General features: G+C 34.5%; 1 protein-coding gene across 3 annotated transcripts in view; it reads right to left on the bottom strand.

Annotated features, from left to right (window-relative positions):
• krz (beta-arrestin protein kurtz) overlaps positions 1 to 22,241 on the bottom strand; it is a 375,435-nt gene extending 353,194 nt beyond the window's left edge. Inside the window, exon 1 of one of the 3 annotated variants that reach the window (XM_069833898.1) lies at positions 22,021 to 22,241. The gene's annotated coding sequence lies outside the window, so the exon portion shown is untranslated. The remainder of the gene's footprint in view (positions 1 to 22,020) is intronic. The other 2 variants (XM_069833928.1, XM_069833917.1) reach the window with 2 other exon arrangements.
• Between the last annotated feature and the right edge of the window lie 912 nt (positions 22,242 to 23,153).

Here is a 23,153-nt window from a genome sequence, read left to right as displayed (position 1 = left end):
ACAAGGTTTATAACATTTAAAAAATGTGATATTTCAAAGACAGACATTTATAGCGAATGGCTATAAATGGAATAGGCCTATTTGAAAAGAGGTTTGTCCCATTAATATATTAAGATTTAAAAATCTAGGCACTTTCTACCAACTTTAATTTGAACAAATGCAACAAAATCAGCGATCCTATGGGAAGGAAAAGGGAGGAGGAATGTTTCCATTAACAGTGTGAGAAAGTGTACATGTCCATTTTCCCTTCAACCCTCTTTTTTCAAAGCTGTTACCAGGTATCACGTAACAATGCCACCCTCTTACCCGAGCACGACCTGGTTCAGATTTGAAAGAAAGGCTCCGTCGGTGGAGTAAACGTTTCACCAAGTATCCCACCAGCACTCACACAATATGTTTACAAACGCGTGCATTTTCCCAAGCAAATATTTTTTGCGATGAAATTACAATTTAGTTCAAAGAAACATTAAACAGCAGAGAATAAAACAAGCTCATACATTAATACAAGCTTGGGTTATTTTCACAAAACATAAAAAAAAAAAAATACTGTATTAGCAAAATTCTAAATTTAAGGAATATTTCTTATGCGATTTAGAACACGCCACATCCATGTACAGGTATTATGTCATTTATTTATTTGAATATACAATTTCTTGAACCCTATTTTACCCGAAAGTACATTAGGGTTATAGTTATAGCCTGAGTTTATATTATTATAATGAGAATTCGTTTGACGCGGGTAACCCAGTCTTGCTACTTAAAATTAACACTTATATCTACTACAATACTTTAAATTATTTACATGTTCTTAAATATATTACGTATAAACTTTCGAGGAATATCACTTTTGTTAACGTCGTACAAAATTTTGTCCAATATTCTTTTGAGAAGATTAACTCCATACGTAGATGAAATTATTGGGGATCATCAGTGTGGTTTTAGGCGTAACAGATCAACTATTGACCAGATATTTTGTATTCGACAGATAATTGAGAAAAAATGGGAGTATAAGGGTACAGTGCATTAATTATTCATAGATTTCAAAAAGGCATATGACTCGGTTAAAAGAGAAGTTTTATATAATATTCTTATTGAATTTGGTATTCCCAAGAAACTAGTTCGATTAAATGTGTCTCAGTGAAATTTACAGCAGAGTTCGTATAGGCCAGTTTCTGATGCTTTTCCAATTCACTGCGGGCTAAAGCAAGGAGATGCACTATCACCTTTACTTTTTAACTTTGCTCTAGAGTATGCCATTAGGAAAGTCCAGGATAACAGAGAGGGTTTGGAATTGAACGGGTTACATCAGCTGCTTGTCTATGCGGATGACGTGAATATGTTAGGAGAAAATCCACAAACGATTAGGGAAAACACTGGAATTTTACTTGAAGCAAGTAAAGAGATAGGTTTGGAAGTAAATCCCGAAAAGACAAAGTATATGATTATGTCTCGTGACGAGAATATTGTACAAAATGGAAATATAAAAATTGGAAATTTATCTTTTGAAGAGGTGGAGAAGTTCAAATATCTGTGAGCAACAGTAATAAATATAAATGACATTCGGGAGGAAATTAAACATACGAGTAAAATAAATATGGGAAATGTCTGTTATTATTCGGTTGAGAAACTTTTATCATCCAGTCTGCTGTCGAAAAATCTGAAAGTTACAATTTATAAAACAGTTATATTACCGGTTGTTCTTTATGGTTGTGAAACTTGGACTCTCACTTTGAGGGAGGAACAGAGATTAAGGGTGTTTGAGAAAAAGTTGCTTAGGAAAATATTTGTGACTAAGAGAGATGAAGTTACAGGAGAATGGAGAAAGTTACACAACACAGAACTGCACGCATTGTATTCTTCACCTGACATAATTAGGAACATTAAATCCAGACGTTTGAGATGGGCAGGGCATGTAGCACGTATGGGCGAATCCACAAATGCATATAGAGTGTTAGTTGGGAGGCCGGAGGGAAAAAGACCTTTAGGGAGGCCGAGACGTAGATGGGAAGATAATATTAAAATGGATTTGAGAGAGGTGGAATATGATGATAGAGACTGGATTAATCTTGCTCAGGATAGGGACCTATGGCGGGCTTATGTGAGGGCGGCAATGAACCTCCGGGTTCCTTAAAAGCCAGTAAGTAAGTAAGTATGTATAAAAATACATTGACGTGGGTAACCCAGTCTTGCTACTTAAAATTAACACTTACATCTACTACAATAATTTGAATTATTTACATGTTCTTAAATATATTACATACAAAAATACACTGACTTGGGTAACCCAGTCTTGCTACTTAAAATTAACACTTATATCTACGACAATAATTTGAATTATTTATAAGTTCTTAAATATATTACATATAAAATTACAAAACTCTTTATAACAGCACGTTTTTGTGAACACATTGAATAGTGGTTTGTCATATATTATTTACTTACAAATGGCTTTTAAGGAACCCGAGGGTTCATTGCCGCCCTCACATAAGCCCGCCAGCGGTCCCTATCCTGTGCAAGATTAATCCAGTCTCTATCATCATACCCCACCTCCCTCAAATCCATTTTAATATTATCCTCCCATCTACGTCTCGGCCTCCCTAAAGGTCTTTTTCCCTCCGGTCTCCCAACTAACACTCTATATGCATTTCTGGATTCGCCCATACGTGCTACATGCCCTGCCCATCTCAAACGTCTGGATTTAATGTTCCTAATTATGTCAGGTGAAGAATACAATGCGTGCAGTTCTGTGTTGTGTAACTTTCTCCATTCTCCTGTAACTTCATCCCGCTTAGCCCCAAATATTTTCCTTAGCACCTTATTCTCAAACACCCTGAACCTATGTTCCTCTCTCAGAGTGATAGTCCAAGTTTCACAACCATACAGAAGAACCGGTAATATAACTGTTTTATAAATTCTAACTTTCAGATTTTTCGACAGCAGACTGGATGATAAGAGCTTCTCAACCGAATAATAACAAGCATTTCCCATATTTATCCTGCGTTTAATTTCCTCCCGAGTGTCATTTATATTTGTTACTGTTGCTCCAAGATATTTGAATTTTTCCACCTCTTCGAAGGATAAATCTCCGATTTTTATATTTCCATTTCGTACAATATTCTGGTCACGAGACATAATCATATACTTTGTCTTTTCGGGATTTACTTCCAAACCGATCGCTCTACTTGCTTCAAGTAAAATTTCCGTGTTTTCCCTAATCGTTTGTGTATTTTCTCCTAACATATTCACGTCATCCGCATAGACAAGAAGCTGATGTAACCCGTTCAATTCCAAACCCTGCCTGTTATCCTGAACTTTCCTAATGGCATATTCTAGAGCGAAGTTAAAAAGTAAAGGTGATAGTGCATCTCCCTGCTTTAGCCCGCAGTGAATTGGAAAAGCATCGGATAGAAACTGACCTATACGGACTCTGCTGTATGTTTCACTGAGACACATTTTAATTAATCGAACTAGTTTCTTGGGAATACCAAATTCAATAAGAATATCATATAATACTTCCCTCTTAACCGAGTCATAAGCCTTTTTGAAATCTATGAATAACTGATGTACTGTACCCTTACACTCCCATTTTTTCTCCATTATCTGTCGAATACAAAAAATCTGATCAATAGTCGATCTATTACGTCGAAAACCGCACTGATGATCCCCAATAATTTCATCTACGTACGGAGTTAATCTTCTCAAAAGAATATTGGACAAAATTTTGTACGACGTCAACAAAAGTGATATTCCTCGAAAGTTACCACAGTTGGTTTTGTCCCCCTTTTTAAAAATAGGTACAATTATGGACTCCTTCCATTGTTCTGGTACAATTTCCTTTTCCCAAATAGCAAGTACAAGTTTATAAATTTCGCTATATAATGCACTCCCACCCTTTTGTATTAATTCTGCTGGAATTTGATCGATACCTGGAGACTTGTACTTTTTCAGATTTTCTATCGCAATTTCGACTTCTGAAAGCGTGGGTTCGGGTATAAATGGCTCAGCAGTTTGTATTTCAATTCCGTCCCGATCATTTCTATTTGGCCTATGTACATTTAGTAGTTGCGCAAAATAGTTTTTCCATCTGTTTAGGATTGATGGAGAGTCTGCAAGCAAGTCACCATTCTCATCCTTGATCACGTTTACCCTTGGCTGATATCCGTTCTTAAATTCCTTTATACCCTTATATAAATCTCGAATGTTTTTATTCTTACTATTTGTTTCTACCTCATTCAGTTTTTCCTTCAAGTAACCTCTCTTTTTATTCCTAAGTGTACGACTTGCTTCCCGTCTTTCATTGAAATAATTATCTCTCTTCTCCTCAACTGGATCCTGTAAGAATTTCAATTTTGTTTTTTTCCTTCTTTCTACTACCATGCAACAATCTTCATCAAACCACGGTTTCTTTTTCTTAGTTTCATAATAACCTATGCTCTGCTCAGCTGCAATTTTGATACTATCTCTGATATTTTCCCACACGCTATTAACATCTAATTCTTTCTCAACTTCGTCGGAACTTTCTAAAGTGGCAAACCTATTCGAAATTTCGACCTGATAATTTTGCTTAGCTTCCTCGTCCTTTAATTTCAAAATATTGAATTTAGTAATATTAACTTGTTGCTCCACTCGCTTGGCTACTGATAATCTTTCTCTTAATTCTCCAATCACCAAATAATGGTCAGAATTACAGTCTGCACCCCTGAAAGTTCGAATATCTACTATACTAGTATGTCTCCGTTTATCTATCAAGATGTGATCTATTTGGTTGTGTGTCAATCCATCTGGAGAAGTCCAAGTATATTTATGTATATCCTTATGGGGGAATGTTGTACTTTTGACAATTAAATTTTTCGATGTGGCAAAGTTGACTAATCTAACTCCATTGTCACTACTAATTGCGTGTAGGCTCTCTTTTCCAATAGTTGGTCTAAAAATATCCTCCCGTCCTACTTTAGCATTGAAATCCCCCAATAAAATTTTCATGTGATATCTAGGGAACTGATCAAAAGTATGTTCCAATTCCTCATAGAAGCTATTCTTTATATGGTCGTCTTTCTCTTCTGTAGGGGCGTGAGCATTTATAACTATGATGTCGCACCATCTACCCTTAAGTACTAAATATGATAACCTGTCACTGATAAATTCGACCTTTTTTACTGCTGATTTTATTCTTTTATGAACAAAGAATCCTGTTCCTAATTGGTGATTATTGTTTCCTTCCCCATAATACAACAAGTAATCTCCTATTTGTGATATGCCATTCCCATCTAACCTAACCTCTTGTACTCCTACGAAGTCTATTCTATATCTAGCTAGTTCTTTAGCTACTAATGTTACCCCTCCTGTTCTATAAAGACTAGTTACGTTCCAAGTGCCAAATCTCAAATCCTTATTCCTTTGCTGTGGTCGTGCCAGAGAATCAGTCCTATTCCGAGGCTTATTATAGGGATACGTAACAAGCTGTTTTTTACGGTGATGGGTTGTTAGCCCTTCGCCCAACCCCCAAGCTGGAGGACCACCCCTTATCGGCTGTCCACGACTGCTTATTCAATATATTCGCAGCTACCCTCCATATCTGGAGGCCGTCTCCTCTATCCGCAACCTGAGGACGCGCCATGCCGTGGTGATAGGGACCCACAATACATGGATTTTGTCATATATTACATTACAAAAATGTAAATGTCCGACAAAAATAAATCTTTTGTTTTCGAACACTGGACAATGAAACAAAAGGTGATTCACAGTTTGCTGTTCCTCACAGATACATAAATAGCCATTGTCCTTATGCAATTTAAATCGTTCTAGATAAGACCCAAATTTCCCATGACCCGATAAAAATTTGTGTTAGTATAAAATCTGGTATAATTTGGTTGCTATTTAAGCGGGTATCGACGCTAGGAAAGAAGATTTCTCTCGTAACTGAACCCTTTGTACTGCAGAGCCACTGATTGTTCCACCTATTCATTATGTGCTCATTTATTTTTCTTTTTGAATATGAATAAGGCCACAGACTATAGCTCAAATTGAAGTTCGAAACTGCAGCACTCTTTGCCAGTTCACCAGCCCTTTCATTTCCTGCTGTTCCACTGTGTCCTCGCACCCATGAGAAGCAAATGTGTTTGTCGCATTGTATTACATTTCTTCTGATTTCCACTGCCATAGGATTTAAGTTAAACTTATTATCTATAGATTTGAGAGCTGTTTGTGAATCACTGTAGATGAAACAATTGTAATTATTAAGTTTAGTCCATATCAGTGCCTCATTAATAGCTAATAATTCAGCTTGCACAATAGAACATCTAGGTGAAAGTTTGTTCCTCTGTGTGTACACTTCTTGGCCGTTGCAATATGCAACAAAAGCGCATCCGACCTGATCAATAGCACCTTCTTTAGACATTTTTGATCCATCTGTAAAGATCTGTACATTGTGGTTGCTCATGCATCTCGTGCATTTGACGAAGTCGTGAAAATAAGTCGTGAAACCTCAACCTTTAAAAGTGTATCCTCATATGTGTGCTCCTTTCGAAGTAATGTAAGTTCTGCTTTAGCTGGTCCAGTCAAGTATAAGGGCTCGATACCTGCAATCACTAACGCTGCCTCCGTAGATATGGTTCTATATGCTTTTATGATGCGCAAAACGAAACCCCGTTGGATTTGTATTAATTTATTGTGGACCCAACGCAGAATATATCATTAATTTTGTTAAATTAACAATAATAACTAATAAGTTAGGAATGTTATATCATTAACTTCAATTAAATACTGCTGGTTTATACGAACAGAATGGCACATAAGCGTAACGTCACCTTCAATTTTGGGGAAAGGGCACATTAAATTTATAAAATAGGATTCGTGATCTAGAGATACAGTACTTGCTGATTAGTCAACTGTCCGAATACAGGTCTGAACCTCACAAGTGATACCAACAAGGCACCACTTGTGAGGCAACTAGGCCAGGAGATAATGGAGTAGGGTGGTCAGTTCCTTTCCCCCTCCATTGCATACATCGCCGATTAGCTACATATTACAGTAATCAGATTTCAGATGCATTGTTCTTCCTCCGAACATATCGTCAAGTGAGATGTACTGCCTAATAATAGATGAGATATACAGTATGATCAACAATTTGAGAAGAGACCACAGTCTCTGAAGCATGTCAACGTTAATATTTTAACCCCTTCAGTCCCGAATTTATATTTTTAGAAAATTGAAGAGAAAACTGGTCACATAAGCATTCTGGGGATCCAAAAATCCCAAATCAAGTCTTCACAGAAAACCAAAATTTGGAGGCAATTTTGACCCCTGGAGCCCCAAAATTTTATCTTATTTGGTTATTTAACGACGCTGTATCAACAACGTCGATGAGATTGGTGATAGCGAGATATTTGGCGAGATAAGGCCGAGGATTCGCCATAGAATACCTTGCATTCACATTATGGTTGGGGAAAACCTCGGAAAAACCCAACCAGATAATCAGCCCAAAAGGGGATCGAACCCGCGCCCGAACGCAACTTCAGACCGGCAGGCAAGCGCCTTAACCGACTGAGCCACGCCGGTGGCTCCAAAATTTTAAATTTCATTTTTAATTCAGGTACAAAAATGTTTCAAAAATAATATTGTCCATTTCTATCACATTGAATTTTTCAAAATATTTAAAAGTATCGAAGACATTCCAAAAAATAAAAAAATAAACAATGTACATTATAATGTACATCAGGCCTGAAGGGGTTAAGATTAAAAAGTCTAGGAACTTCAAGTTTTATTTGAACAAATTGGATTGAAATTTCATGTAATATAAATACTAGAGATGAAAATCAAAGATAATAATAATTTCAAAAGAAAAAAACATTAAATAAAATTACAAGATCTTAATAGAGTAAGGAATAGGAAAGACTGGAAAATGCTTGGTTTGCAGTGAAAGACCTGCTCTTGGACAGAACACAATGAATGAATGCAGTAAGTTAATTATTATTTTTTTTTTACCTACTGAGATGAATGCAACTAATGAAGCAGAATTCTCCTTTCAGGTGAAGCGGCAAATCTCTCCCAACACCCGATTAAGTCTTTCAGGCTTCATCAGTTCTGCAGCCAACTCTTGTTCGGTAGTCACCAGAGCAACATCTGTAAACCTTTCTTTTCCTATAGCAAATACTTCGTAGATCAATTTTCAAGCGACGAAGAGTAGAGAAAGACCGTTCAGTACTTTATAGTTTATTTTTTTATTTTAGTAGGTTATTTTACGACGCTTTATCAACATCTAGGTTATTTAGCATCTGAATGAGATGGTGATAATGCCGGTGAAATGAGTCCGGGGTCCAACACCGAAAGTTACCCAGCATTCTTTATAGTTGTAATAATGGCCATAAGCCCATGAAGATACATTTCAAAAAGCTCTAACACAACAGGAGCATTAGCACCTAGGCAATGCAGAACAAGATAACAAGAGTTTCCATTAATGAAGAAGAATATTTTGTAATTGATTAAATGGCGATCTTATTCGTGTTAATTATGTAAGCATGTGCGGTTTACAGCTGTTGCGGTGCTATTCGACACCATCCTCAGAGCCTACTAGATCTTGGCGCTATCTCAACTTCGCTGCCTGTTGTGTGGGTGCGTTCGTGTGATGAAGAGTTGTGTCAAATAGTGTGTTCTGAAATTGATCTGTGTGTTGAGAATTTGATTGGGGTGTGTTTTAGTGTGTCCGTATATTTCATATTGTTCTAGTGTGTAGTAAGCCGCACATGCTTACACAATTAACACAAGTAAGATCGCCATTTAATCAATTATTTATATTCAAGTGTTAAAAGTAGTGTACGAAAGATTCAACGTGGAACATTTTGTGTTACTGAAGCTGCAGTTGAGTTGTACGTAACTTCGATCTAATCAAAACTGAATGATCATACCTGACCTGAGCTTGTAGCATTTTTTAAACATTTTCTGATAGATTTACATTTTTAAGGGTCCTTGTACTTCATCAGAAGTTCAGACTTTTTTTCCTGGAAATCGCTTCTTTAGTAGAAGCAGAATAATATTAAGTCCTTGATAACAGACTAAATATTTACTTTATTATCCTCCTCCAGTAATGAAGAAAAAACTTACCTAGCTTTTTTCGGAATCTTATTTTGCGTTGATTAGGGACATTTCACCTCTGACCGAGGTTCTGGCTGATATAGACACCTATTACGCCTATTTATCAGGTAGTACATCTAACTTCACGATGTGTCAGAGTAAGAATAACTGTTTGTATACATTTGAAGTCTGATTAATGAAATATGTAACTAATCAGCGATGTATGCAATGGAGGGGGAAAGGGTCTGGCCATCCTACCCCATTATCTCCTGGTTTAGTTGCTTCATAAGTAGTGCCTTGTTGGTACCACTTGTGAGGTTCAGACCTGTCTTCGGATAGTTGACTAAACAAGAGACATTTAAACCTCAAAAACCTTAGGAGACAAGTGTCTTGTATACTAGGTTTGCTTCCACATTTACTTGAAACATTCATCACTTCCCTCCGAAGAGACGGTGCAACTTTTGCAAACAAGGGCAATGTATCTAATGTTTTATTTTGAGACTTTCTTGGAACTTGGAACTCCAAGCCCCTGGGGTTTGTCAGATTAATCGTCTGCGGATGAGATCGGGCGGGCACTATCAAGGGCTGTGGCATGATGGACCGTCTGTCAACATCGGGTTCGTTGGCCACCTGTAAGACTTGGACAATAGTCGCAATTATAGGGTGCACAATGGCCAAAGCATGTCTAAATGTAAAGACCAACGCAAAACCAAGCCAAGAGGTAATTCTCGTTCTCTAATAGGCTATTACGATGCAATGCACACGCTGTCCTTGACTAAACTAAATACCGATGACAATATTGATGCGCGCACTGACACGACCAATAGTATTGTCAGCATTTCCGCGATCCTCCGATATTTATGGTAGGATTTTTTCAAAATCTATGTATTTTTCGTCAATACCAACTTCAATCCGTCAATGTACAGCTTACATAGTCAATATTACTGCATTGTCAATATATATATATATATATATATATATATATATATATATATATATATTTTTTTTTTTTTTTTTTTTCAAGTTTTGCCAATATTATTGACCATGAAGGGTGACCATAAGAGAAAGGGGTGGCTAAACTATCACTATGCACGAGATCATAGCCCAACAGTCATAAGGCGGGCCATTTCAAGGCCGATTCCAGAGGATCAACATGAGTTTCAGTCAGTGGAATCCGAATTACTGTATGACTCCTAACAGTTTCACTACGGTCGAAGTTTCATTGACCAATAGAAGTACTGTATATAGTGAGGATCACGTAAGAGCAGTTCCTAAAAGACTAATATGGCTGTCTCTTCAATGTTGCCAACTAACCAGATATCACTAAAGTGGGTAAAATCACAATGCCATGTACAACAATGATAATAATAATAATAATAATTATTATTATTATTATTATCAGGGAAAGGATTTATATGTAAATACATATTTACTTATAAAGCTAATATAATTTATATTTTGCATTATCTTTATGTTTCACAATGTGTAGGGTTGAAAAATCCTACTTTTATTTTCCATATTTTTCCATATTTTAGAGTTTAGTACATATTTTCGTTAATTTCCATATATTTTCCATATTTCATATAAAACAGTCCATATTATATTAGGTTTAACAATAAAACAAAACAAAATTCCATTAACTTTTAAAAATACATTTCAACAATAGAGATTTAAACACATGTTCAGTAATCCCTTTAACATCAGAGTTATTTGAAAATTAGCAGTCCTATCAACAATGGGAAAGTAAGTTACAAAACTGTATTAATTTAATTTAAAATTTTTAACAGACTTCAGTTGTGCAGCTCAACAGTTAAATGCCAGTCAGAGTACACATAGGTTCAGTTTTGTAAATCATACTATAAAGACGGTAAATATGCCAAAAGTACGTCATTCAGTCAATTTAAAATCAAAACTAACAAGTTACATTTCAGAATTTAAAGAAGATGGTTTATCAACTGACAATAAAATATTATTTTGTAATTTGTGTCAGTGTGCAGTATCATCTACACAAAAGTTCCTGGTGCAACAACACATTACAACTAGTAAACATCAGGCCAACAAACAACTAAATTCCAAGCAGAGACAATTGTTTTTAACACAACCAACAACATCGAATGTAAGATCTGAGTTTAACATCGACCTGTGCCGTTCTCTCATCTCTGCTGATATTCCTCTCTACAAACTAAAGAATAAGGTCTTCAGGGAATTCCTTGAAAAATATACTCAACATACAATCCCGGATGAGTCAACACTTAGGAAGACGTATGCTCCATCCATCTACGATGAGACAATACAGAAGATAAGAGATGAAATTAAAGATAGTTCAATTTGGGTTTCCATTGATGAGACTCCCGACAAAGAAGGTAGACTTGTTGGTAATGTAGTTATCGGTTTGTTAAGTGAACAATATTCTGAACGAATTCTTTTACATTGTGATGTTCTAGAAAAGTGCAATAACAAAACTATAGTTAAACTGTTCAACGAAGCTATGGGTATCCTGTGGCCAAAGGGTATTATGTACGATAATGTGTTATTCTTTATTAGCGATGCTGCCCCTTATATGGTCAAAGCTGGACAAGCATTATCTGTTGTATATCCTAAATTGACTCATTTTACTTGTGTGGCGCATGCATTTCATCGTGTGGCAGAAGTGGTCAGAGACAATTTCCCTAAAGTAGATTTGTTGATTTCATCAGTGAAAAAAGTATTTCTCAAAGCTCCCAGTAGAGTTAACGTGTTGAAAGAAATGTACCCTGAAATTCCATTGCCACCAAAGCCAATTTTAACTAGATGGGGTACATGGCTAGAAGCAGTTGAATATTATGCCGAACATATAGACTCTATTAACAATGTTCTCCTTGCATTGGACTCTGAAGATGCAGTCTCAATTGATACTGCGAAAACAGTTACTTGTGACATAAGTGTGAAGAATGACTTAGCTCACATTCAGCATACATTTTCATGCATCATGAAAACGCTCAAAAGTCTCCAAAATAGGCACCTTTCACTATCTGAAAGTTTTGAAATTATAAATAGTACTGTGGAACAACTGAATCGTGGTAGAGGTAAAGTTGCAGATGCAGTAAGAGCTAAAGTGGACACTGTACTTTCAAAAAACCCTGGATATGAAGAACTACAAAAGGTTGTTGCTGTGATGAGTGGTGAATCAACAGTGAAGATTAACTTGGACTTATCCCCAGCAGACATTGTGAAATTGAATTATGTACCAGTTACTTCTTGTGACGTCGAACGCTCTTTTAGTCAGTATAAATCTATCCTCAGAGACAATAGAAGAAGATTCACTTTTCAGCACTTGAAAGAAATGTTTGTAACCTATTGTTATGGTAACAGACAATAAAAATTGTGTTTTGTTGAAACTACATTGGAAGATAAGGTACGTCCATTATATTTTTTGTTTAGTTTGATTAAAATGTACCAATATTTAACGTACATAGTCATTTTTTTATAATTTTAAGTCCATATTTAATTCCATATTTTGGTAAAAATCCATATTTAATTCCATATTTTGGTAAAAATAACTACATATATATTTACATATTTCATATATTTTTAGTCCATATAAATCCGTTCCCTGATTATTATTATTATTATTATTATTATTATTATTATTATTATTATTATTATAATTACTTACAAATGGCTTTTAAGGAACCTGAAGGTTCATTTCCGCCCTCACATAAGTCCGCCATCGGTCCCTAACCTGTGCAAGATTAATCCAGTCTCTATCATCATATCCCATCTCCCTCAAATCCATTTTAATATTATCCTCCCATCTCGGCCTCCCCAAAGGTCCCAACTAACACACTATATGCATTTCTGGATTCGCCCATACGTGCTACATGCCCTGTCCATCTCAAACGTCTGGATTTAATGTTCCTAATTATGTCAGGTGAAGAATATAATGCGTGCAGTTTTGCGTTGTGTAACTTTCTCCATTATCCTGTAACTTCATTCCTCTTAGCCCTAAATATTTTCCTAAGAATCTTACTCTCAAACACCCTTAATCTCTGTTCCTCTCTCAAAGTCTAAGTTTCACAACCAACAGAACAACCGGTAATATAACTGTTTTATAAATTCTAAGTTTCAGATTTTTTGACAGCAGACTAGATGACAAATGCTTCTTAATCGAATAATAACAGGCATTTCCCATATTTATTCTCCCGAGTGTCATTTATATTTGTTACTGTTGCTCCAAGATATTTGAATTTTTCCACCTCTTCGAAGGATAAATCTCCAATAATAATAATAATAATAATAATAATAATAATAATAATAATAATAATAATAATAATAATAATAATAATATAGTATTAACAATAACGATGTCTTGCTTATTCACCACATCTCACCTTTATGTTGGGAGGTGTTTCCTAAATAGTTGAATAATTTGTGAAAGAGTAGGCCATTTTCCTCCTGAACCTCTCGCACATTATGTCGGTAATTAGTAGACTAATATGATCCAATATTAAAACCTATTTTGTCTGGCAACATGAAATTCATTGCTTTGACTAAACAGTTTACGATTCACGAGACATAACCTAAAAATGTATTTTGTTTGATCACGTGAAATGATTAGTACAAAACACCGAAAACCGAATTCCACTTTGAAATGTATGCTTAAGAATACTTACTCCTAATAGGCCTAATTTTGTTTTGTTACTATAATTATAATTGCTGTCTCTGTGCGCATAATTCCTTCTCAGTTACCGTCTTTCTTCAGTTCATTATAAGTTACATATAAACTATAGATTCCTGAAGGGTACTCTGAATGGCACACACTTTCTTTTTTCGAAGAGTCGCTGCCATGCTACTTCCTCTCTTTGGCATTACTGTAATAAACATCTAAACACGAAAGAAATTAATTAAAATGTGAAATGATATTTCTATCAATCACCCAAGTGCATGTATCACACCACATGTTATATTTATTTACACTTATCTGGCTACGGGCCTAATCTTGAATTGTAACCACAACGCAATGCAACACATAAAATAACTGCTATGTATTAATATTAATACTGATATTCATCACGCTCCTTACAATCAGTTTCATTCATTGGTATAGGGTTTGTTTCTGATGGTTTGACAACTGTTTGAAAACTGTTCCAACCTTAACCTCAGTGATGATCGGTTTTAAATTTGAAATTAATTTCAAATTTCAAACCACTCCTGCACGAATGCTCTTGTACTGTAAAATAATTTACTAATCTCGTATATTGAAGATGTCATTAAATTTCAGAGTATGTTTTAATAACCAATATAGATACGCATGGGAACATAAAATACAAAATAATAATAATAATAATAATAATAATAATAATAATAATAATAATAATAATAATAATAATAATAATAATAATAATAGTAATAATAATAATAATAGTAATAATAATAATAATAAATAAATAATAAAAAAATTCATAAGATCCTATTCTATTGCTTATTTGCCAAATTGTTCATAGTATGTATTGTATTATATTTATTAACATTCCACGATATTCATACATTGCTTCACAGTTAGAATATGGAACAAGTCAAAAATCTTAATACTATTATAAAGTCTTAATTTATAGTTACAGTCTATATGAAATATATACAGAAAAGATTTACAATATAGTCTACTAGTACAACACAAAGTTTAAGTATCAATTTCATGAAGCGTTATTGAATGTCATGAATTCAACTAAAGAATAGAAGGCGTGGGAAATTAGGTACTTCTTTAATTTGGCCCTAAATAATCTTAACCCACATTATATTGGTAATTGGTAGACTAATATGATCTAATATTTAAAAAATCTATTTTGTCTCAAAACATGAAAGAAGTACGTACTATGACTATTCGTCCACACATACAGTGAGCTTTCCAGTTAACAGGTGGTGGGGTGTGGTGTGGATTGGAGCTACAATAAAATCTTTCATGAAAAGACAGAACGGATCAATCCATTGTAACAAGTGTGACATTTGCACACAAATAAGCAAAATTTGCAATTTCCATTAAAGTTAAAAACTGAAGAAAACGTCATTAAAATATAGCTCAAGCTGCAATCACGAGAAAATATATTTAGAAAATTGATTGATACAGAAATATATTACCTCAAAATTCTGTAACGGGTGTGACAGCATACGGACACATTTAACTTACTTAATTCATTCGTAAAACTCTGTGATTTGCCAAAATTTTGACAAATGAAAATAATTTACAATCTAGCCAAGACATTCGTAAAAACTCTCAAAATTGAAAGCTGATAAATCATTACGCGTATAAAAGGTAAAAAAATTATAATGTAAAGATGTGGCGCATTAAGAATGAAATGCATGACTTTAATTCCATAGACCTTAAGTTTTGCCATAGGAAATAAAACCAAAATTTCCATTTTATCATGAAATTTTGTTGAATATAAAGGCTAGAGCCGTATGTCAACATAAAATATTAATGTTTACAATATAATTATTACAATATGAACAGAGAACATTATTTTCCCCATATAGCCTGGATCTATCTACAGTTTTCTAAAACCTGTTAAGTTAAACATTCTGTTGTCTTTCACCAACAGTGAAGAATGGCTTTTATTTGATCAAAACTGTTCATTTGTTGTTTGCTAATGCTCTAGTGTCTGAATATCTACCTTCACCATTTGCTTCCCAGTAATATTTCTCTAGCTGAGAATTTTCATCTGCATCAATTTTTGTGATGCCTTGTCACTTGAGAAGACTGTCTTTATTCATTACTTCATTAGTTTTACATAATGGACACTACGGTAATGAACGGAGAGACATTCTGTAGAGATAATCTGTCAATCATGACCTGTGTATTTGATCAAAACTTTCACATAAAATGTCTTCAATTACTTGAACACATTTGCTTGGTTACCTGAAACTGTTTTGAGGAACATGACCTGGAAATTGAATCATTTGACTCTATCAATTTGATGAAGGATAATGAAATTTAAGTTTACCATATTCATCATGTGCGCACTAACGGTAAGTAATTTTATTGATGTTTCTGATATGTCAGGTATGAGGTAGCCTATATTTTTTTTTATTTTTTTCTTTTTCTTTCACAAATATATCCCTGCATGCTTAACTCTGAATGTTAGAAGAAACTTTGGAAAGAATTTCTTTGGGCAAGAATGGAAAATTAGTGAAAACCTTAGAAACAGTTCAATTAAGTTTAGTTTTAAGTATTTGACACTTTAATAATAAATACAAGCACAAATACTCATATTATGAGGCAATAAAACAAATTATGGACGCAAATTAAAAAAAATTACCTCTCAATTTTAATATCAGGGTACTGTAACTGACAAAAAGTTAAAATAATTCACCAATGAACATAATGAGATAATGCTCAGGAACACGTTTGCATTTCCCAATGCAATCCCATTTCGGTGATGGTGTCTTAACGTCCAGGTGCTTGCAACTATTGCTGTTTATGCTATAAAATTCTCCTACCAATTTCTTTGGTTCTTCTGTTACACCGTTTTTGTCTTCCTTGTTCGTTTTACGAAAAAGTTGTCTTCTTTCTTCTGATTATGAATTATATCCATAACTAGCTTACGAACAACAGCTAGTTTCTTCCTGAAACTATGTGACAATAATTGATGTTTCGCCCTGTTTGTGGCTTTTCCCAATGACTGAGTAGTTATAACAACCCATTGATGCAATGACATTTTTTTCGGTTGGTCTTGGCTTTCTTCTTGCTCTGCGTTTTCTTTTTCTTAGGGCATCATTTTTTACGCTTCTTTATTTAATTCTATTGTTTTTAATAATAGACTAATTCCCTTTTCTTCCTTCTTCATCCCTCTTTCTTTCTCTTCCTAAACGAGCTTCATATTTTTCTGAATCTTCCTTAATGTTTCCTCTCGTTCTTTAATTCTATTGTTTTTAATAATAGACTAATTCCCTTTTCTTCCTTCTTCATCCCTCTTTCTTTCTCTTCCTAAACGAGCTTCATATTTTTCTGAATCTTCCTTAATGTTTCCTCTCGTTCTTTGCATTCTAGGCCTATTTGTACACATATACTTAGATTTTCCTAAGAAACAATCGCAAAGAATTTATGTGCTTCAATTAAAAAAAAAATTATGTAAAACAATAACAAAAACAATAATTATTATACAGTATGTACCTAAATATTCTTGCAAACCAATGTATAACATTTTTTTGTATTGTCAGTCATTACAGACGATATTTAAATATCTTATTATTTTACTTGTCACACCCGTTACATTTCCCCCCCCCCCAGGTGAAAATAATGGTAAGGTCATTTGAAATGCATAGTTAGATAGAGACCAATGTTAATCTCACAATCCAAAAAAAAAGTTATTCACTCACATATTACGTCACTGAAATAAATTACCATTATTTTTATAACGGGTGTGGCATTAAAACTGTGCTATATGAATTACACAAACAAAAACTCACCAACAAAAACTTTGAAGTAATAAGATTCCTTAAAGCAGTCTACATCCAACAAAAACCTGGAATTCCTCCTCACTTTTTTAATCAGCTGATTGCAGTATTGCCAATTTTATTTGTAAGAGCCCCTTTGCTACCGGGAGCAAGTTATGCTCTTATCCTATATAGGCACATTACACTAAAAATGAATAAATCATAAAATACTAAACACAATTATATTGTACTACAAAACTACCATGTTTTGTCTATCTTATGCTGCATTAATAATGGTGTTTAATACATATTTACTTCTTTACTTATTTGTCCACATTTTAATGGATTGGCCCGAACCTCATGGTCCTACCTAACTTTCAAATTAATTATTTTTTTCAATACAACGCGAGGTAAACACGGATTATGAGATTAGTCTGATTAATACATTTGCGCCTTTTTTCTCAAAAAGAGTACATATTTTTATATGTCTCTTGCACTATTATTGTGACAAATCCGGCAGACGTAAAAATAAATAGTTAGGCCTAAGTGTAAAATGAATTAAATGTAATTTCTCCATAACCTAGGTAACGCTGGAGAAGTAATAAAAAAATCCGTCATTATTTACTTTAACTATATCATTTGGCACATATTAGAGGCAGCGTCTGATAGTGGGGATCGTGTTGCACTGGGTTTTACCCTCCGCCAGTTTGTATTTCCGTAAATATTGCAAATGAAAGGTTAAGTTAGGTTAAGTCAGACGAGATAGCTAAGTGACGTGAGGCCGAGGAATGTGACAAGGCTAAAGTGGTTTAGATGAGGGGATAGCTACGGGATATGAGGCCGAGGAATGGGACAAGGTTAGAGTGGATTAAATGAGGGAATAGATAAGTAGCATGAGGCCGAGGAATATGACAAGGTAAGAGTGGGTAAGATGAGGGGATGACTGACAGGGGTTAGACGAGGAGAAAACCGACAGAGGACCAAGGACTGTTACAAGGTTAGAGTTAGTCTAGATAAATTGGTGCCGCTTAAGTAAACAAATACCGAAACTCATACCAGTACCTCCCACGAAAAACAAGTAAATTTCTTTGGATATTAACGCTCTGGCCACAAAACTGACAATGAAAGTATCCGCTGGGCCTAGTTTAAATGGTTTACAGACGAAGGATTAAATCACATAAAATTTATGGCATGCTAAGTTTTAGGCCTACGTTAAGCATTGTCATACTAATGAAAATAAGATTCATTGTATAAGTAAATTTAAACTTTATTTTACGCGTACAAATACAACGAACAATAATCATCAACAGAGACCGGAAGTTTAGGCATTATGAATCATTAAAATAGGCAGGCAACATGGCATCATAAATAGCTAAAATAGGCATGCAAAAAGACATTATATAAATAGCTAAAATACGCAATAATAGGCAATTACAAAAACCTTGCACTAGACCCACAACCTTGCACTTTCCACAAGCGGATTTCGGCAGCAAGAAAAGCTTTACATAAGTCGAATGCAAATTGAGATTTTCGACTCGATGTTGCAATTACTGTTGGAAGCAAAGAAAAAAGAACCAATAGCCTTGATATGTTGCGATATGAAATATTTAGCTAGCTACAACAACGTCGCAACGAAAACGAAAAATAACCGTTAAAAATAACGTTAGACCCGCACTCATTGTTGCCTTGTCAAATAAACACAAGCGATAATTAAAACGCTTACTGTTGTACATTTTTGCACGGCGGCACTCATTGTTGCAAAGAGAATATGAACTGATTGAAAGACAATAATATACATTCGGTGAAGTCACGTTCATTGTAGCGGTAATATAAATAAATTAAAATATACCTATAGGCAATTTTTAATAATAAATTAATAAATAATAGATAAATAATCAAAGAAAACCAAAAAAAAGCATTTATTTTGTAAATGAGGCATTTATATTTAAAAAGGCAGGAAAGGGCAACATAAAACTGTGACGTTTCAATCACAAAGGTATAATTCGTACAGATTTACTTTCAAAATGAAGATAAATTTAACACATTTAAAAAGGCATTCTGCAAAATTCCGGTCTCTGATCATCAAACACATACCCTACCTTCAGAATTCTAATCAATCAATGTTTGCCTCTCAAAGATTTTCTCTTGAAATTAGATTCTCTGCCTCTTAAGTTAGTACATACAATTTCAGAATTTCAACATATTTCGAGGCAATGTCTTGTAAGCTGTGATAAGGAATTCATCCTTTCTATACCCAGAAACTCTTGCTTCGCTCCTTTATATAATCTCGACAAACTTTAGTTCTCTACGTGTTAGTTTAGATCTAAACACTTCGTCTTTTAAGAATCTCCGGTAGATGAAAATCTCTTAAATAATCACAATTGGCTAAGTTAATGATAACATTTCTAACTTATCCTACAGGAAAGTAGGGTAATATCGTTACAAGAGCATACATCGTCTTCTATTGCAAAAAAAAAAAATCATGCACGTACAAAAGTCTGAATGTCTTAGTTTTAATTCATGTTGTACCAGTGCTGAACTTTATAAACCCAAAAAACTAGGCCTAGATAGATACCAACTTTTTACCTTTGTAGTGAAGCAATTTCAAGCTGTAGTCGGGACTCGAACTTAACTATATTCCAGGGATCAAATTAAAACTCTTAATAACGGTTGTAAAAATAATGTTCCCTAAGGATTATATAAATAAATGTGGTCTATGGTATATACGATGGTAATAGAGAACTACGTATCGCAGGCAAGGTGCGAATCAAGATTCAAGATGGGGGGGGGATAGAATCCTAAATAGAGAATACCATACATTATTATTATTATTATTATTATTATTATTATTATTATCCTCATTCGATACGGCTCAATGCTTGGTCGCACTGAGTTGCTTGTCTTACATTTTGATTATAATAATTAGGCTATATCCATGAGCAGGCTTAAGATAAGATGTGTAATTCCTAAGTTATTGATTGTTGTCAGCTTGCCGGTGATGATAATAGGTACATCAATAATATTTTTTTTGCTTACTTTATAAAGTATACTTGTATTAAAACAATTATATTTTGTGAGGTGGGATAGAAGTTATCCCTGGCAGGGATGTTAATATGAATTTATGAGAGGGGGATAACGTTCCAACAGGGGAGGAAATCCCCCCACCCCAATCAATTCGCACCCTGACCGTAGGTAGGCCTAAGTCTTGAAATTACATACAAGTTTTTAAAGAAATTTCTTAGTGAAGTTCATTCATAGGTACACCATTCCAGGTAGTAGATACCCCTCAAAGTCAGCGTTGAGTTAATAGGTCTAGCTGCTTCTCTACATTTAAATAGCATTTTACTTTCAGGCCTATATTACTTACGTTTAAGTTAAGTTAACGGGTTTTGTAAATACGCGAATGTAGTGCTCATCCTGTATAAAAGTTCCATTATTATAGACCAAATCATGTCCTTGAAGCATTAAATGTCTAGGTAATACAATAACGAAAACCGTCCGGAATTTATCTTTTCAAATGTTGTAAGCAAAACAAAATGATATTACAAATACAACTAAGCTCTAAAATAAACTATTTTAATCAACTATAGTCAGAGTGCGAATTAACTTGGTGGGATGGGGGGGGGGTGATTTCCCCCCTGTTGGAAAGTTATCCCCCTCTCATAAATTCATATTAACATCCCTGCCAGGGATAACTTCTATCCTCCCTCACAAAATATTTATTGTTTTAATACGAGTACACGTATGTACTTCATAAAGTACAAAGTAGGCAAAGAAAATAATATTTCTGTATTATCACCACCAGCAAACTGGCAACAATCAATAACCTAAGAATTATACATCTTATCTTAAGCTTGTTCAGGGATATGATTATTATTATTATGATCAAGATGCAAGACAAGCACTCAGTGCGACCAAGCGTTGTGCCGTATCAAATGAGTCGCACCCTGACTATAACATAGTTGTAGTATTAGTATTAGCACGGTTTGGTGGTGGTAATAGTAGTAGTATTTGATAAGCATTAATTGGTTATTCAAGATAAATGAGTTAGGATATAAGAAGGCTTACCTATAATTACATCTCACGAACTTTGTAAAAACAACATAAAAACTATAAACATTTAATAACCTATTCAATGGAATGTTATTGATGATTAATTTCTTTACAATGCATTTTTCCTGATAAAGAGACACTACTAAAACAGCATATACTGACAGTTCATACTTTGGCAAGTAATACTATGAAGACCGGTACCATCGCTTAACTTTATTCAATGATAAATATGATTAACATTTATTTGTGAACTGGAATGAAAAGGTGATTTTTCTAAAGTTTTTCCCAGGAATACCACGAACACAACCACATCCAAAACCTAAGATTAACAACAGCGTTTACAGCAGTAAGTATTTTTTCCTTCATGAAGTGGAGAGACTGTTTCAAAACTTTATGTCTTACATTATACTGTACAAAGCAAAAGTGTGATGATCACATTACTTTATGTTCTACCTGTATTTAAATGCTCATTTTGAAAAGGCTACTTACCTACTGGCCTACGTTTATTTCACTACGTCCAGATTTTCTCCTCTAAAATAATATTCCTTGTCTCTTTCAGTAACCGAATAACACATACAAACTTGTCACACGTTTCTGCCGTAATTCCTAGTACAGAACGACGTACAACTCAAAACAACACACTCACACATACACACATTTAATCACAATGACCACAACTCACGGCCGTAAACGTCATTTCCTTTTCCGTATGTCACCGCCTCTTCGATAACATCGAAAGTTAAAACTCTCTTCAAAATTGTATTGGGATTTTCAACAGTTACATTACGTGATGGCAGCACAAGACACAGTCATTCCGCCATTAAAATATAGCAGCAAAGAACATAGGAACATATACCAAATATTATGAAACCAAAGACTTTAATGCAACTGCAATAAATTTACAGGCCTAGCTTCCATGGCTTCAATGAATACGAGAAAAATGAGTACATGAGCTGCTGGTTTATGACATGTTAAGCAGGAATAATTGAGGAGTGATTGGTTATTCATATCCTATAATATGTTGTAGCACACACTATTAGATTTGGGAAAATTGTATTTATTAACAAAACATGACGGTATTCTACTTTAGAAGCAGAACTATTTTGTATCATCAACGTAGAACATGGATGAATGACGTTAACTATCTATGGCAAAGAGTGTAGCAGTAGAGAGCCTACGGTATCATGTATGGAATGATGGACGTAGTTCATATTATCACCACCAGAGTCAGACGTCTCTTCACTACACTTTTTTTTTTCCCCTCAAGAGTTAATTAAAGCAATAAGTAGCCCTACCAAGTCACTATTGGGTTCATGTCTTTTCCTAAAGCCCTTTTTACAATAAATTATTAATTTTAACAAACATTCTAACCAACTTCTTCAATCTACACATCTAGAAACCCAGATCACTGAATATGTGATCACTTGATCAGAGCTAGAAATTCGCAATAGGCCGATACGAGGATTGTTTGAGAAGTTTGCAGCTTGCCATAGAAATTAAATAGGATTATTCTGATACAATCTCCCACTTGGCTCACTGGTACTGAAATACTGCTATACCGGTACCTTCCTTGTACACAGATTCCTCGATGTCTGCAAAGAAGTCTTCTGCTGCTGCAATAA

Source organism: Periplaneta americana, chromosome 1, assembly GCF_040183065.1.
Source record: "Periplaneta americana isolate PAMFEO1 chromosome 1, P.americana_PAMFEO1_priV1, whole genome shotgun sequence".
NCBI classification, from domain to species: Eukaryota; Metazoa; Arthropoda; class Insecta; order Blattodea; family Blattidae; genus Periplaneta; species Periplaneta americana.
The sequence above is the reverse complement of the archived record's forward strand: the minus strand, read 5'-3'. Positions and strand labels throughout refer to the sequence as shown.